Genomic DNA, 6,441 nt, shown 5'->3' with positions numbered 1-6,441 from the left:
AAGTATAGTATCATGTCATCTGCAAACAGTGACAGTTTTACTTCTACTTTTTCCAATTTGGATTCCTTTTATTTCTTTTTCTTCTCTGATTGCCATGGCTAGGACTTCCAAAACTATGTTGAATAAAAGTGGTGACAGACAGTGGACATCCTTGTCTTGTTCCTGATCTTAGAGGAAATGCTTTCAGCTTTTCACCATTGAGTATGATGTTAGCTGTAGGTTTGTCATATATAGCCTTTATTATACTGAGGTATGTTCCCTATATGCCCACTTTCTGGAGAGTGTTTGTTTATCATAAATGGGTGTTGAAATTTGTCAAAAGCTTTTTCTGCATCTACTGAGATGATCACATGGTTTTTATTCTTCAATTTGTTGATGTGGTGTATCACAGACTGATTTGTGGCTATTGAAAAATCCTTGCATCCCTGGGATAAATCCCACTTGATGATGGTGTATGATTCTTTCAATGTATTGTTGGATTCGGATTGCTAGTATTTCGTTGAGAATTTTTCTATCTATGTTCATTAGTGATTTGGGACTGTAATTTTTTTCTGTGGTATCTTTGTCTGGTTTTGGTATCAGGGTGATGGTGGCCTCAAAGAATGAGTTTGGGAGTATTCCTTCCTCTATAATTTTTTGGAATAGTTTCAGAAGGATAGGTGTTAACTTTTCTCTAAATGTTTGGTAGAATTCACCTGTGAAGCATTCTGTTCCTGGACTTTTGTTGGCAGTTTTTTAGTCACAGTTTCAATTTCAGTACTTGTGATTGGTCTATTCATATTTTCTGTTTCTTCCTGGTTCAGTCTTAAGAGATTGTACCTTTCTAAGAATTTGTCCACTTCTTCTAGGTTGCCCATTTTATTGGCATAGAGTTGCTTGTAGTAGTCTCTTATGATCCTTTGTATTTCTGTGATGTCCGTTGTAACTTCTCCTTTTTCACTTCTAATTTTATTTATTTAAGCCCTCTACCTTTTTTTCTTGATGAGTCTGGCTAAACGTTTATCAATTTTGTTTATCTTTTCAAAGAACTAGCTTTTAGTTTCATTGATCTTTTCTATTGTTGCTATTTCATTTATTTCTGCTCTGATCTTTTATGATTTCTTTCCTTCTACTAACTTTGGGTTTTGTTTGTTCTTCTTTTCTCTAGTTGCTTTAGGTGTAAGGTGAGGTTTTTTTATGAGTGAGTTTTTTTTTTGTTTGTTTCCTGAGGTAAGATTGTATTGCTATAAACTTCCCTCTTAGAACTGCTTTTGCTACATCCCATAGGTTTTGGATCATAGTGCTTTCATTTTCATTTGTATCTAGGTATTTTTTGATTTCTTCAGTGATCCACTGGTTGTTTAGTAGCATATTGTTTAGCCTCCATGTGTTTACGTTTTTTGCAGTTTTTCTTTTTTTCTTGCAGTTGATTTCTAATCTCATAGAGTTGTGGCTGGGAAAGATGCTTGATATGATTTCAATTTTCTTAAATTTGTTGAGGCTGGCTTTGTGGCCCAGCATGTGATCAGTCCTGGAGAATGTTCCATGTGCACTTGAAGAGAACGTGTATTCTACTGCTTTTCAATAGAATGCTTTATAAATATCAATTAAGTGCATCTAGTCATTTAAGGCCTGTGTTTCCTTATTTATTTTCTGTCTGGATAATCTGTTCATTGGTGTAAGTGGGGTGTTAAAGTCCCCGACTATTGTTGTGTTACTTTCAACTTCCCCTTTTGTGGCTCATATGTTGGGTGCATAAATATTTACAATTGTTATATTTTCTTCTTGGATTGATCCCTTGATCATTAATTAGTGCCCTTCTTTGTCTCTTGTAACATTCTTTATTTTAAAGTCTATTTTGTCTGATGTGAGTATTGCTACTCCAGCTTTCTTTTGATTTCCATTTGCAAGGAATACCTTTTTCCATCCCCTCACTTTGTCTGTATGTGTCCCTAGATCTGAAGTGGGTCTCTTGTAGACAGCATATATACAGATCTTGATTTTGTATCCATTCATCCAGTCTGTGTCTTTTGGTGGGAACATTTAATCCATTTATGTTTAAGGTAACTATCAATATGTATGTTCTTATTGCCATTTTGTTAATTGTTTTGGATTTGTTTTTGTAGGTCTTTTTTCTCCCCTTCATCTTTTGTTCTCTTGTAATTTGATAACTAACTTTATTGTTGTGTCCTGATTCCTTTGTGTGTGTGTGTATCTATTGTAGATTTTCTGTTTGTGGTTACCATGAGGTTTTGATATAGCAGTCTATGTATATACAAGGCTGTTTTAACTTGCTGGTCTTTTAATTTCAAACGAATTTCCAATATCCTGCATTTATACTCTCCCTTTGCACAAATGCTGGTTTTGATATCATATTTGTGTGTGGATGATTTCCTACCTTTACTGTATGTTTGCCTTTACCAGTAAAGTTTTCCACTTGTAATTTTCTTTTTTCTGTTTGTGGCCTTTTCTTTTCCACCTAGAGAAGTTCCTTTAGCATTTGTTGCAAAGCTGGTCTGATGGTGCTGAATTCTCTTAGCTTTTGCTTGTCTGTAAAGTTTTGATTTCTCTGTCGAATCTGAATGAGAGCCTTGCCAGGTAGAGTATTCTTGGTTGTAGGTTCTTCCCTTTCATCACTTTAAATATATCCTGCCACTCCCTTCTGGCCTGCAGAGTTTCTGCTGAAAATCAGCTGATAACCTTATGGGATTTCCCTTGTATGTTATATGTTGCTTTTCCCTTGTTGCTTTTAATATTTTTTTCTTTGTCTTTAATTTTTGTCAATTTGATTACTATGTGTCTTGGCGTGTTCCTCCTTGGGTTTCTCTGTGCTTCCTGGATTTGGGTGACCATTTCCTTTCCCATGTTAGGGAAGTTTTCAGCTATTATCTCTTCAAGTACTATCATCTTAGGTCCTTTCTCTCCCTCTTCTCTTTCTGGGATCCCTAAAATGCAAGTGTTGGTGCATTTAATGTAGTCCCAGAGGTCTCTTACACTGTCCTCATTTCTTTTCATTCTTTACTCTCTTCCACAGCAGTGATTTCCACCATTCTGTCCTGCAGCTCACTTATCCATTCTTCTGCCCCATTTATTCTGCTATTGATTCCTTCTAGTGTATTTTTCGTTTCAGTTATATTGTTCATCTCTGTTTGTTTGTTCTTTAGATCTTCTAGCTCTTTGTTAAGCATATCTTGTATCTTCTCAATGTGTGCCTCCATTCTTTTTCTGAGATTTGTATTATCTTTACTATCATTACTCTGAATTCTTTTTTGGGTAGATAGATTACCTATATCAATCAATCATCTCCACTTCACTTAGTTGTTGTTCTGGGGTTTTATCTGTTCCTTTGTCTGGGAAATATTCCTCTGCCATCTCATTTTGTCTAACTTTCTATGATTGCAGTTTCCGTTCTGCAGGCTGCAGGGTTTTAGTTCTTTTTGCTTCTGCTGTTTGCCCCCTGGTGGATAAGGCTGGTCTAAGAGGCTTGTGCAGGCTTCCTGGTGGGTGGATTCCTGCCCGCTGATGGGTGGGGCTGGGTCTTGTCCCTCTGGTGGGCAGAGCTGTGTCAAGGGGTGTTTAGCGACAGCTGTGGGCTCAGGACGACTTTAGGCAGCCTATCTGCTGATGGGTGGGGCTGTGTTCCCACCCTGTTGGTTGGTTGTTTGGTATTCCAGCATTGGAGACTACAGGTTGTTGGCTGGGACCAGGTATTGGTGAGAAAATGGTGGTTTCTAGGAGGGCTCACGCCAGTGAACACTTCCCAAAACTACCGCCACCAGTGTCCTTGTCCCCGCAGTGAGCCACAGCCACCCCATCTCCACAGGAGACCCTCGAATACCAGCAGTTAGGTTGAGCCCAGGATCTTCTGAGGTCACTGCTTTTCCCCCTGGGTCCTGGTGTGCATGAGACCCTGTGTGCACCCTCCAAGAGTGGAGCTTCTGTTTCACCTAGTCCTGTGGAATTCGTGCAATCAAATCCTACTGGCCTTCAAAGCCAGTTGCTCTGGTGGCTCCTTCTCCTGATGCCAGACCCTCAGCCTGGGGAGGCTCAACACGTTCACTCCTGTGGCAGAACCTCTGCAATATATTTATTTTCCAGTTTGTGGGTAGCCCACCTGGCAGGTATGAGATTTGCTCTTATTGCTAATACATCCCTCCTACTGTCTCGATGTGGCTTCTCCTTTGTCTTTGGATGTATGGTATAACTTTGGGTAGGTTCTGGTGTTTTTCTGTTGATAGTTGTTCAGCAGTTAGTTGTGGTTTTGGTGTTCTCATGAGAGGAGTTGAGCTCACCTCCCTCTACTGTGCCATCTTGTCTCCTCCATCTGTGCTGATTCTTAGAGATGAATTTTAATTATGCTATATTTAGTGCAAAATCGATTTGTTTTATTTTAGTGTTCTGTACCTAGGGGCCACTGACTAACATAATTAAATATAGACTGGGGAACAGGCTCAAGATGGCAAAGTAGAAAGACCCTGAGCTCACCTCTCACGGGTACACCAAAATTAAAACAATTTACAGAACAACTATCAATGAAAAAGACTGGAACCTGAAAAGATCTTCTAGAACTAAAGAGATAAAGAAGGAACAACCAGATGGGTAGGAGGGGTGGAGTCACGGTATAGTTAAGATCTGCACCCCTGGGTAGGCAATCCACAAATGGGAGAATAATTACAACTGCAGAGGTGCTCCCGAAGGAGCAAGGGATGTGAGCCCCACAGAGGGCTCCACACGCTGGGAGGGTCCTGCACTGGGAAGATGAGTCCCCAGAACGTTTGGCTTTGAAGGCCAGTGGCGCTTACTTTCAGGAGACCCAATGGGCTGTGGGAAATATAGAGTCCATTTTTAAAGGGCACACACAAAATCTCACATGCTCCAGGACCTGGGGCAGACATACCTGCTGATCTTGGAGAGGGAAGAGGCAACTGGAGACACCCTGGGCACAAAGACACTGGTGGCAGCCATTTTGGGGAGCTCTTACTACCATGTGGACACTGGTTCTGGCAAGCACCATTTTGGAATCCTCCCTCTAGCTTATTAGCCTCAGGATCCAGCCTCACCCCCACCCACCAACCTGTAGGCACCAGTACTGGGACACCTCAGGCCAAGCAACCAACTGGGAAGGGACACAGCCCTGCCCACCAGAGGACCCAGTCCCACACACAAGTGCACAGGCCCTAGACTTAGAACTGCTGGAGCTCTGGCCTCACCCACTAGCAAGCCTGCTCTAGCCTCAGGACCAGTCTCATCTACCAGCAGAAGGCAGACAAAAGCTCTGGGACCTGCTAGGCCCTGGCCCCACCTACCAGCAGGCCAACACAAGCTTGGGACACCCAAAGCTCTGCAGCCAGGCTCTGGGACCCAGCTCTGCCCACCAGTGGGCTGCAACTAGCCCCAGGATCTGACTTCACCCACCAGTGGCTAGGCATCAGTCCCAAGATCTCCTGGACCCCAAATCCACCCACCAGTGTGCCAGCATTAGCCCTGGGGCTCTCAGGGGTTTCCCAGCAAGCTGCATCATTATCTGGCCCTAACAACCAGTGGTGGCCAGCAGCCTCCACGTGAGGCAGGGCCTGGCAACCAACCAGAGCGGGGGCAAGCCATGCCTATCAGACTTCTCACAGTAGTCAGGCAGCCCACCACAACAGAAGGACCCACGCAGCCCTCATAGGGGGCGTCGCTAGAGCACACAGCTCTGGTGACCAGAGAGGCGTGAACTGCTTGGACTCATAGGAAGTCTCCTACAAAGGGCCACTTCTCCAAGGTCGGGAAATGTAACCAACCTGCCATACACTGAAATAAAAACAGCAAGTTGGGCAAAATGAGGTGACAGAGGAACATGTTCCAAACAAACAAAGGAATAAGATAAAAATCCCAGAAGAAGAACTAAGTGAGGTAGAGATAAGCAACGTACCTGAGAAAGAGTTCAAGGTAAGGATCACAAAGATAATCGAAGAACTTGAGAGTACCGAGTGAAAAGTTACAAGTTTTGAACAAAGAGTTAGTTAGTTAGAAAATATACAGAACAAACTAGATGAAGAATACAACTGAAATGAAAAAATACACTAGAAGGAATCAACAGAAGACTAAATGATACAGAGGAATGGATCAGTGAGCTGGAAGACAGAGTAGTGGAAATAACTGAAGCTGAGCAGCAGAAAGAATAAAAAGAAAGGATAAGAGACCTCTGGGAATACATCAGCATACTAACATTTGCATTATAGAGGTCTCAGAAGGAGGAGAGAGCAAGAATAGGCAGAGAACATATTTTAAGCAATAATAGCTGAAAATATTCCTGACTTAGGAAACAGACATCCAAGTCCAGGAAGCACAGTGAGTCCCAAACAGGATTAACTCAAAGACGACCTCACCAAGACACACTGTAATTAAAATGGCAAAAATTAAAGATAAAGAGAGACTATTAAGAGTGGCAAGGGAAAATCAACAAGTTATGTACAAGGG

The sequence above is a fragment of the Balaenoptera ricei genome, chromosome 9 (genome assembly GCF_028023285.1).
Source record: "Balaenoptera ricei isolate mBalRic1 chromosome 9, mBalRic1.hap2, whole genome shotgun sequence".
Taxonomy (NCBI): Eukaryota; Metazoa; Chordata; class Mammalia; order Artiodactyla; family Balaenopteridae; genus Balaenoptera; species Balaenoptera ricei.
This window is presented reverse-complemented; position numbering follows the sequence as displayed.